Consider the following 11,196-nt stretch of genomic DNA (forward strand, 5'->3'; position numbering starts at 1 on the left):
CTGAAGTAAACTGTTACAACAATTTAGTGTTTAAAGTCCTCTTTTTGCTACCACCAGTGATTAAAGGAATCAAACAAAACATAAGTAAAGCATTACGGAGCACAGTCTCAACTTTATTGAGAACTGTGCGACGGCAAAAAGATGATTGTCATTCCATGAGAGCTATAGATGATTGTGTTGACATATCTATTGATGTTGTAAAATTTGCACAGAATTCTCAAGACGGTGCTCAAGAATTTCTAATGGGGATGTTAGAAATACTAGAAAATGAACATCCGCGAATAAATGGCATATTTTAAATAAGCTACTCGTGGCACAATGAATTAGAGATTTGTCACCATACCACAAGTACTCACATCAACTCTGAGCGAATTGTGTATCTAACTATACCAGATTGCAAAAGTGTGCCATTTGACAAATTAATACAGAAAAGTGTGCAAAAAAATATATGACCAAACTGCAGAACTACTATCACCTCTTATTGGTGATAACAGCAACAGATATGTCATCTTAATGCTACAAATGTGTAGAGCAGATGGCATGAAATGACATTTCGAAATTCAAAGCAGGACAGATTTCTCTAGGAGGCAAAACATCTACCACAGTTGCAATCATTTCCAACCAGGGAGACAGTATTAAGTCAGGTCACCACAAAGTATATTTGGAAACTGAATCCAGATGGACAGCACAAAATAACTCTTGTCTTACATTCAAAGCAAGATTACCTTGGAAATTGCCCGACTGGTATCATTTTTTCGTTCACGCCAAGTTCTAGAAGAAGTAGTAATGACTCTATTGGAGGTATGTTTCTTAAAATGTAGTGGACATCTTCTGGATATATGCCCTCATATGGCCTAGAAAGGGTGATAACTACTTTAGGCCTTGCATTCTTCAACATAGTTTTAGCTCAATTGAAGTCTTATTGATAGTACCATATACTATTAAGGAATGCAGTGTGAAAATGGTGTATGACTGGTAGTGGTGTGCAATTTCTGCTCTTTATGCTTATATAAAGTCTAGTATGCATAGGCTTCATCTATTTTTTTAAATCAAGATGATTTTTTTCCACACAAGTTGCAACTGTTGGGCATGTTTGGGTTCTTGTTTTAGGTACGGAAAGCCACTCAGTTTGAATACACTGTCAAAGAACCAAAAAACACTATTAGATCATTTACAATTAATTTGTGATTAATATTCTGGGCCACTGAAATTAGCCAACCAGTGGAGGGCTAAATTTTGCAGGGGGTTTAAGTCAATTATGCCGCAAGAAAAGCAAATTATACCGGATAATGGAACACATATGTTTTTATAGTATTACTTCATGAATTTGTTCTTTTTACACTTGTTAACACTGTCTGGGCATTGGTTCTACAATGCAAAAAATCTGGACCTACATATAGCAATGAACTGCATTCAGACATGTATACTATCAAGCATTCAGTCAGATACATGCACTGACACTCTCAATTGCCTCACTCACTCACTTTTATAGACACAGCAAACAACATGTCACTCTGTCACACACAAGCTAACGCTCATGTACTCAGACAACTACAGACATCCACTTGCTCTTGGTCACGCACATGCAGAACTGCACAAATGCATTCATAACTTCACACACTCAGTCAGGCACATACACTCACACAAGACGGCAACAATCATATCTTGCTTGGAATTTGAGCAGATGTAGCTGTAAATTACATTATTTCATTGCTGATCTGCTCTAACTTAATAGCAGTACTCTTTCTCTTTGAGGTGGGTGGTGCTAGCACTTAATTTACTTCTGTCTCACTTTGCAGTCGAAGTAAGGTATTTCAATATCTTCATATATATTAATAATTTCGGACACAGTACCATGTAAAAGAGCATTATTCAAAGCTTTTAAGGGCTGGACTTTTAACCAAATCAAACCTTCTAACAAGATTGTACAGTTCTGAGTCATGCACAGGCGGCATTAAAAATGATGGAAAGTACTATCACATATCTGTTTTTAGAGGCAAGCCAATCAATGTCCTTGTAGTTTAGAAAGTTTTCAAACTTAACAGGGATAAAGATTTTGCAATATTTTATTTTCTGTTTTAAAGTCCCTCTATGAAACTTTCCCACAAATAACTAAGCTTGTCAGTTGATTCGTGTCTTATGTTACAGTTACTGAAGCACTGCCAGTCGAACACTGGAGCAGGAGGATGTCGCTGTAAAATGTAATCACTGATTACTTCATCCATATTTCTAGGTATTAACCTTTCATTGGGTATTGGTGTACCTTGTTTTACCTCATAGGATCAATCATCTGTATCAATAGTGGACAATATTCTATTGCAGTGGTTCTTAACCTTTTGACTTTTAGGGACTCCCACTTAATGATTAGTGTAACCCAGGAACCCCTGCTGAATCATTATTGGATTCCCGGGAACCCCAATGAGTCAATACTGGAAGCCAGAGACCCTGGCCAAAGCATTTTCAATTATTTGAGCCACAAAACAATACACACAAAAAAGAAACAAGCATTCATCAAACAGAAACAATAATGCTGAAATACTGTATTTAATTCAGAAACAAATATAAAAATATCTAAATTTTAATGGGAAGTCCAGAGATTTTCTGCAGCTTTTTAAAATTCAGTTGAGGGCACTCATTGTCAATTCTCTAGTCTGTTTGATGGACTTGCACTGCTCCATGAATCAATCTGAGAATACTAACTAATTGTTTAGCTCCCAATTTTAAATTCCCTCTCATTTAAAGAACATTTTAAAATGTTCACTTTTACATGTTGCTTCTTCATTCATATACACGTATTAATCTGTTAACTTTATTTAATTTTCTAAAAAGTCACTGACACTATGAGTGGGCTTCTAGGACTACCATTGGTCCCTGGACCACCGGTTAATAATCACTGATCTATTGGTTTGAAAGCAGCTTTCTTCATTAAAGAAAGCCTCACTACTTGAAGTGTGTGTCCTCTCCTCTTCCAAGATTCTGCAAAAGGTGATCTTATTTATCTGCATGTTTTGTCATTATTCCTTTTTCAAACTTGTGACTAATCTAGCTAAAGTTCTCATTCAGTTCAGGATAAGACTTAGGGGCATATGTATCAACATCTCCATTTGCGATTCTCAAATAGCGATTTTTAAAGAATCGCTATTTGAGAATTGCAAAACGGGATGTTAATCGCAATTTGAGAATAATTTCAAAGGTGCAAGGGTGTCATGATGACACCCTGATGCACCCCTGAAATGAGCATGTGTGTGCATATGGTGCACATACATGCCCTAAGGGCATGTATGTGCGCCACGTGGCACTTTGTAAAATTCCAAAAAGTGCATTTAAACAGAAATCGCAAATTACCACCAACTAGAAGTTGGTGGTAATTTGCGATTTCTTAAGGATAATTCGCAATGCTTTGGTGCGTGTTACATATCATTTAAGAAATCGTAATTTGCGATTTCTTAAATGCTTACGCAAAATTAAGAAATCGCTAAATTAGCGATTCCTTAAATTTGCGATGAGAATTTGCCTCATACATCCCGTTTTGCGAATTGTTAATCGCAAACGCTGTTTTTTGCGAACCGCAGCGTTTGCGATTATAAATTCGGTTGATACATATGCCCCCTAATCACTTCCTTCTCCCTGCACAAGCCTTCTCTACAATGCTATTCAAAAACAGCTTTTGTCAAATTCTCCTCTTCTCTTCATTAGTTTCAGTAGTTTCAGTGATTTAATAATATTTGAGCGAAGGAACTTTTGTTGAAGCTCCTTCAATTTATTTTTCTTCCCAGTAAAATGGTCACAATATTCTATACTGGCATGCTTTATTGTAGTCTACTTTCAATATGAAGCATCCACCTTTTTTTCTCACACCTTCATTCCAAACTGTACTTTTCCTGATTATTTTTCTAACAAATCTTTGCATGCTGTTACCAATATTGTGTTTTTTCTTTTGCCTTCTTGTCACTTCCTTTTCAACAGTAATCCCATTTTGCGTACTTCTGCTGCTGCCTAGTAGGCATTGTGAAATATATTAAACAAATACAGAAAAAGGACGATACAATATAAAGAAATGCGTTTTGAAAGTAGTATATGTGTACTAATGGGACGTATTTTAAATATTTCAATAAGTAATAACAATGGGCCCGATTCACAAAAGTAATGTGAGACAAAATCCTAACTTTACGACTTTCAGTATTCACTAAAGGCATTTAGTAGTAGTAAAGTTAGGAATCCTAACTTTACTACTATTAAATGCCTTTTGTGAATACCGAAAGACATAAAGTTAGGATTTTGTCTCACATTACTTTTGTGAATCGGGCCCAATATGTTATTTTATCATAAAACTATAGAATGTGAATGTACCATGTTTGTGCTTTGATGTAGCCAGTGACTAGTCTATGATGACCTCAAACTAGAATAAACAATATATATATCTAGAAATAGCTTGCAAAAATAATTGGTATTATTCTTTGTGATGCACTAGACTGGAGAATGACATGTTGATACATTCACTTGTTCAGAGGGACAGATGTGTGAAGAAGTACCTAGGCCTTGTAGTAGTCGATGTGTGTATAGGGGGAGTGACTTTTTGATGCAGACCTTTGCTTAGAGAGAGCTCTTTGTGAACAAGTGGATCCACCTACCAGTACATTGTATGTGTGGTGTGTGACTGTAGTGTTAATATTCAGCTGTCATCGGGCTGAAAGTTGCATGTAGAAGAGGCAGTGGCATAGCAAGGTGGGATGGCCCACCCTGGGTGGCATGAGTTTTGGGGGTGTGGTCTCCCCCTGCTCATACCTGCCACCGTTGTGGGGTGGCAAACACAGGAATTGCTAGTGTCCCCGCTCTTACATGCGACCGCCGCAGGTCAGAAAACACAGGCACTGCCACAGGTGGCCAAAGGTCTAGCTATGCCACTAAGAAGACGTGCAGCCTTTCAGCACATAATGTGCCTAATAGGGGAATAGTCACTGTGTTCTGTAAGCTTTGCTTAGGGAGACCTCTCTATGTAGGAGTGGCTGAGCATAGTAATACTTAATGTGTATACTGGGGGACAGCCTTTTGATGCAGAGCTTTCTTTAAGGATACATCTGTCTGTTCAACTGGCATAATCTATCAGTGACTGGGATTTTCATGCTAAGCTTTAGTAAGGGAGACAGTTGCATGTAAATGTGGTTCAGCTTTTCAGCAGATAATGTGTGTAGCAGGAGACTATTCATTGTGCGGTCACGTTTCTTGACAGCTATATGTAGAACTAGCTGAGCCGAGTGTTAACTGATAAGTGTACTAGGCAGCTTGCCCTTTGATTAAGAGCTTTATTTAGGGCCACAGCCATGTGTTCTCAGGGTGAAAGTATGTGTATATACACGTATAAGAGACTTGCCCTCCCTTTCAACAGATAATTAATCTATTACGGAACAGTTACTGTTATCACGGCTTTCCTTAAGGGGACAGTTGTAGATAGAACGGACCAGGCCTAATATTAGGTCATCTATGTCCTAGGGAAATAGCTTTTTGATGCAGAGGTTTGTTTAGGAAGAATACAAAGAAAGATGTGTGTAAAAGTTGCTTTATTTACCAGAATGTGTATGTGTTGCGCAGTACAGCATTCTTCAAACACAGCTCTGTTTATGGTGATGTTTTCATCCAAAAGAGGCTCAGCCTTTAAACAGAAAATGTGTCTAGTAGACCACTAGTCACTCTCATTTGAGCTTTCCTTAGGGGGACTACAATATATAGAAGTAGCCGTGCCTAGTAGTAGGTGATGTGTGTATTGTGGGACTGGTCTTTCTATGCAGAGCATGGTTTAAGGTGAGGGCAGCCTATACCAACCAGTATGTTGAATGTGTTGTGTATGACTTGAGTCTTTATGATCAGCTGCATGGTGAAGAGGTTTAGCCTTTTAACAGATAATCGGTCTTGTAGTGGACTAGTAATTTAGGGCCTTATTAAGATCTTGGCAGATGGGATAGTCCATCACAAACATGACGGATATCTCATCCACCTTATTACTAGTGCCATAGGATAGAATGCACTTGTAATATGCCGGATGGGATATTCGTCACATTTGTGACAGAGTATCCCATCCACCAATATTTAAATCTGATCCTTAGTTTTGAGAGATAAGCTTTTGATGCAGAGCTTGCTGTAGGTATACAGCTGTGTGTAGAAGTAGCTTCCCTACTAGTATATGGTATGTGTGTTAGGGTACTGGACTATGTCTGTGAAGTTTTGCTAAGGGAGAAAGTTACTAGTAAAATTAGTTAAGCCTTTTAACAGATAGAGTGTCTAATCGGGGACTAGTCACCAAGTTCAGAGCTTAGGTTAGGGGACCACTGTCTGTAGAAGTGGCTGGTCCTAGTAGTAGGTAATGTAAGTTCTGGGGTACTGGCCGTTTGATGCAGAGCTTTGTTTAGGGACACAGCATTGTGTACAAGTGGCTTGGAGTTAGCAGTGCATGGTATATGTGGTGGAGTATTGGACTCATCATGCACCAGTGTCATCAGAGAGAAAGTAGCATGGTGAAGAAGCCTGGCCTTCTATCAGATAATGTGTCCAGTAGCGGACTAGCTAGTTAGTTGTGATACTTTGTTACAGCGAATGAGCCTAGTAATAAATTAAGTGTGTACTATAGCCAACACTCTTCTACTGAAAGTTGGTATGATTTCTATACAGAGAATACAACATCTCAATATTAGATTCAATAATGCAAAAACAACCTTCTTATTATTCCATTTTGATGTCCTTTTCATATTTTCCCAATCTTATTTTCCTGATCTACTTTATCTTCACATAACCTTACCAGCTTTTACATACTTAACCCTAGATCTGCAAGTTAAGGAACATACCTACATAGTCTTTCAATTACAAAGAGAGTTACGCTTCATATCCAGAACAAATTAAAAAAAGAAAAAAACATACATTTGCTCTACATTGTATTGCTCACTAGTACTTACAATCAATGTGATTAGAAAAATTACACAATATCCTGAATGTAAAACCGCAGATACATTACCAGAAAATGCAAACCTATAATGATGGTGTTTTCCCCCTATAATTATCCATTGAATTAAATATGCAGTACTCATAGAACATATTCTACATTATATAATACAAATACAGTAACAAAAAGGCAAAAACATAAATACTTATATAAAATAACTGAAAAAAAACCTGGTTGCCCAAAATAGTTGAATGCAGTGATGTATACCACACTGTATTTAGCAGTCATCTGCAAAGCAAAATGGAAAGAGAGTTCAACTCCTGCACGTCCTCACCAATTAGAGGTAAACTTAGGAGGGAAATGTTATGTATGGGGTATATGTATTTCAGTCAGCAACCTATCAGTCAGTAGTAAAATAGCAATTTTCCTGGGAACAGTTATAATTGTTTGATCTTAATATAACCTCTCTGTACATACTGCACCAGATTATCAGAGACACAGTGTAGGTCTCTACTGCAAGCTTCACTATGTGAAGCTTACAAGTCGCAATTCATTAATCCTATGCAGCACTCTGGGAAGCCACTTGTGTGAACTTGTGATGGATTTGTGGATCCATTGACCACTGTTGAAGGCAGTATAGGGAAGAGGAGAAATAGGTTAATGTTTTCTATGTCTTATCTGCCCCTTCCTGTGTCAACATTTTTGCTCGTTTTAATTCCACCAGAATTGTGAACTCTGCATTACACCTTTCCCCCATAGACCTTTCCTCAAGTCCAGTTTCCATGGCAACCAAATTGAAATTCCTTAGAACCAAGCTCCAGGTTAAAAGTTCATAACGCGTAGGCTGCTCTTTTTTCCTATTTCTTTTCACTCTACGTTCTCTCTCTGGGAAATTGTCATTCAGTTTCTTGCCTCTCCTTCATCCACTTCCTCCATAGCAGCAGTATCATGATTTGAGTGTGAATTGTGGAACACAGCTTTCTCTCTTGGGCCAGAGAGATATAAAGTGGCATCAATTGTTGTCTATTCTTGACAGCATTTTGGATTGCGAGCACCCATACCTTAAGTTTCTACACTGTTGTGGCTACAATTTGGGCACAATTTCAGGGATTGGACCTGAAATCAAAATGAAGGAGAAATTGGCACACTTAATGACACTCTTTCCTCACACTACCTTTATATGTTTCAACATATGTCAAAGGCAGAAGTGGCAGTGGTCATCTGAGTAATGATCAAAGATTCAGAAGTCTTGGAGACATGTCAATAAAACAAATTCACCATATATCCATGACCATCAGATGGGCTCCATTTACCACAATAATATCCTCTTTGACACTCCTGGAGTATTTTGAAACGGCGGAGTCCATTTCACTGCAGAAGGCAACAGGATATTCCTTAACAACACCATGGAATATATCTAGCTCTACCTTTAAGGGTGCACAGACACTATAAACACTAAGGCTCCTTTCAGATCCACCCAATGAACCATTAAAATGTGACTATTGCATTTAATAGTGCAATAGTCCCAGCTCCTTCATCATGTGCATGGCTGAAATCTGCAGACCTTTCCAAACATCCTTTAAAGTTTTTTGAGTGAATTTAACCGTGTGTTGGTCATTCTGAGGCCCACGAGAGGACAGAAAATATGGACAATAAACTGATTTTATGCAGAACCCACTGAAGGGTAATTATTGTTTTCAAGCAAACTACAAAGTCCAGCATGCTGTGCAAGAGATGTGCACCTGTGCGGTCCACTGAAAGGCAACAAACTAATTAGCATGCAGCTTTAAAGGATGTTTGGAAAGGTCTGCAGATTTCAGCCATGCCTATGATGAAGGAGCTGGGGGCTCCGAAACCGGTCAGGCGCAAAGGAAATCAGGAATGCAATACTGGTTCCCCTTCAAATAAAGATTCAGAAGAATCACTGCTTTTGAGTGCGTTCTCGTTCTTTTGGACAACATGGAAGCATTTATCACGGCAGTCCACAGTCGTGGAGGACTGCACCACCGTCAGAAGATCATGGAACCACAGGGCTTGAACCAGTGCAAGCCCACGAGTGGAACAGCAGTTTTGTGAATTTATCATGTATTTGCGTTTTGAGGCTCACTAGAGGGCAGAAAGTATGGACAATAAACTGATTTTAAGCAGAACCCACGGATGGGTAATTATTGTTTTCAAGCAAATTGCAAAGTCCAGCATGCTGTGCGAGAGATGTGCACTAGTTCGGCCCACTTAGGGGCAATAAACTCATTAGCATGCAGCATTAAGGGATGTTTGAATGGTCTGCAGATTTCAGCCAGGCCTATGATGAAGGAGCCGGGGGCTCCAAAACCGGTCAGGCGCAAAGGAAATTAGGAATACAATACCGGTTCTCCTTCAAATAAAGATTCGGAAGAATCACTGCTATTGAGTGTTTTCTCGTTCTTCTGGACTTCCCCAGAGCTTTAGCTTCAATCAATGGGGGGCCACGCTGACCCCGAATTCCTGGGGACTGACTCAAATAATATAATGAAGGGGGTCTGTTGCAAACCCCCGGCCCTCTTGGCTGGGTACTACCACCTCCACGGGATAAATGAAACAAAGGAGGGGGGGCGTGCGGCTGCCGTCCGTAAGCCTTACATGGCCCTGGGAACCGCCACCCCTCAGGGCCGGCTCCTGCTTTGACGCAGGTTGCCCACATCCAGTACATAGCTGTTTGCTATAGCTTCGCAGGAGCGAAACCGCTGCCGCCAAGCCATAGCAAACTGTTCTCGCTTTCAGAAAGCTATAACATAGTAAATGCTCTTGCCTGCTAAAACCAAACACAATTACTTTGTCACAGAGGGAGCTTGTAGTGCTACATTTGTTTTTACATTGTGAGATTGTGGTGACCTTTGACTCTATGTGTTTTAACTGACATCATTTTGTGCTTTCACAATTTCATTTTGTGCCTTTTTGCAGCTTAAGAGTGGGATGTTTTTCTTTCTTCTCAGCACAGAGCGAAACAGTCTTGCTAGAATAGAATGTCTGGGATGTGCATTTGAAAGCGTGAGAGAGGAATGTACGTCTCTGTCTCTGAGTCAAAACACAGATGTTTGGCCAGCTTCTGTCTTCAGTATGATCATCCTTGGTTTTGCAATAAATGAAGGGGGGATTTCTAGAAGTGTCTCTCCATGTTAGTGAAAGGTATTAAAAACAGAAAGTGTTGGTGCTCACTCGTGGGGTGGACGCACTGTCACAGGGAAATCTTTGCTGTCCCATTGAAACTTCTGGATGACTGAAAAGGGCTTCCCAGTCAATCTGACCAGAAGGATGTGTTCTCAAAAGGTGATGTATAAGGAATAAGTTTCATTTCTGTGATGTTTTCACGTTGTGTGTACATGCTCTGTATATTTGGTTCTTGCATTTGACAGTGCTTATTCCTGGCATTTGGCATTGCTTGTTCCTTGCATTAAACATCCATTATTATTATTTGCTTGGGTTTTACTTCCTTGCTTTTGACTTGTGAATGTTCCATTTCTATTATTTGATTGTGTTTTACTTCCTTACATTTGACTTCTGAGTGTTCCATTATTATCTACTTATATTTTATTTCCTTGCATTTGACTTGTGAGTGTTCCATTAATATTATTTGTGTGTGTTGTATTATTACGCCGAAGGTGCGCCAAAGGCAAACCCGTCTGCGCCTGTCCGTGCTCGTAACGGGATCAGGGCCAGTCCCCATGGCTCTCAGAAGCCATAAATTCTAAGCTACTCAAGGGAGTGCCTTCTCACCATAAACTCCAAAGTTAAGGACATTGTATGTCCGCGTTTAACTCTTCAGGTAACTCAAAGAAAAAAGTTACTAACTTGTCCCAGCTGTTACCATAGGCTCCCCCAGTCCCTATTTCACCCGATTAAACCACCTAAAGCCAAGGAAGGGACAACTATAAAGAGAACAGTGGCTGACCCCCTGCGCTGTCTCTTACTTAATGCCAGGTCCCTGGTTAAACACAGCACAGAGTGTGAACTTCTCATTGAGGAACATAACATAAAAATTGCATTTATTACTGAGACTTGGTCAGATAAAGCGGCTGGGCCGGATCTGGCTAAGGCTACACCGCCAGGGTTCTTATGCCACTCACAAGGCTGACCTCTTAGGAGGGGGGGTTGGCAGTTATATATCACAACTCTCTACACTCATCCGTCTTACTAGCTTCCAATCTGACTTGTGAAGCACTCTCCTTTTATTTCTATACTAGTCACCTCAACTTGTTCAAGAGCATCCTTCTTTATCGTCCTCCAGG

Source organism: Triturus cristatus, chromosome 2_2, assembly GCF_964204655.1.
Source record: "Triturus cristatus chromosome 2_2, aTriCri1.1, whole genome shotgun sequence".
Taxonomy (NCBI): Eukaryota; Metazoa; Chordata; class Amphibia; order Caudata; family Salamandridae; genus Triturus; species Triturus cristatus.